This window comes from Arachis duranensis, chromosome 4, assembly GCF_000817695.3.
Source record: "Arachis duranensis cultivar V14167 chromosome 4, aradu.V14167.gnm2.J7QH, whole genome shotgun sequence".
Lineage (NCBI taxonomy): Eukaryota > Viridiplantae > Streptophyta > Magnoliopsida > Fabales > Fabaceae > Arachis > Arachis duranensis.
The window spans coordinates 70,335,590-70,336,678 of NC_029775.3; the positions used below are offsets into that span (position 1 = coordinate 70,335,590).

At 38.1% G+C, this 1,089-nt stretch overlaps 1 non-coding gene across 1 annotated transcript; it reads right to left on the reverse strand.

The window, feature by feature from the left end:
- Positions 1–438: 438 nt before the first annotated feature.
- Positions 439–546, reverse strand: LOC127747197 (small nucleolar RNA R71). Its single transcript, XR_008009000.1, has one exon. It is a non-coding gene; the product is annotated as a small nucleolar RNA R71 (small nucleolar RNA).
- Positions 547–1,089: the final 543 nt, after the last annotated feature.

Genomic DNA, 1,089 nt, shown 5'->3' on the forward strand with positions numbered 1-1,089 from the left:
AAATCGAGAGACAACCTTACAGAAATTTTTGAAAAGGAAGAGGAGATGACAGCTGAAAATAATAATGCAAGAAGGATGCTTGGTGATTATACTACACCTACTTTCAAATTTGATGGAAGAAGCATCTCAATCCCTGCCATTGGAGCAAACAATTTTGAGCTGAAACCTCAACTAGTTGCTCTAATGCAACAGAACTACAAGTTCCATAGACTTCCATCAGAAGATCCCTACCAGTTTTTAACTGAGTTCTTGCAGATCTGTGAGACTGTTAAGACTAATGGAGTAGATCTTGAAGTCTACAGGCTCATGCTTTTTCCTTTTGCTGTAAGAGACAAAGCTAGAACATGGTTGGACTCACAACCTAAAGATAGCCTGGACTCTTGGGATAAGCTGGTCACGGCCTTCTTGGCTAAGTTCTTTCCTCCTCAAAAGCTGAGCAAGCTTAGAGTGGATGTTCAGACCTTCAAACAAAAAGATGGTGAATCCCTCTATGAAGCTTGGGAATGATACAAGCAGATGACAAAAAGGTGTCCTTCTAACATGCTTTCAGAGTGGACAATTTTGGATATATTCTATTATGGTCTATCTGAGTTCTCTAAGATGTCACTGGACCATTCTACAGGTGGATCCATTCACCTAAAGAAAATACCTGTAGAAGCTCAAGAACTCATTGACATGGTTGCAAATAACCAATTCATGTACACTTCTGAGAGGAATTCTGTGAATAATGGGATGCCTGATGGTGTTTTTATGGAAAAATGAATTCCCAACACACAAATCTAACCGGCAAGTGTACCGGGTCGCATCAAGTAGTAATAACTCACTTAGAGTGAGGTCGATCCCACAGGGATTGATGGATCAAGCAACTTTAGTGGGTGATTAGTTTAGTCAAGCTAACATTGAAGTGAAATTAGAGGAAATGTAGCCAACAGAAAGTAATTTGACAAGAATTGTAAATGACATAATGTAAATAGGCAAAAAACTTAAAGAGGAAGAAATGTAAATTGATAGAATCTTAAATGACAAGAAATATAAATTGCATCAAATGTAAAGGAAAGTGGGAGCAGAGAAATTAGATGAAAGCAGTAA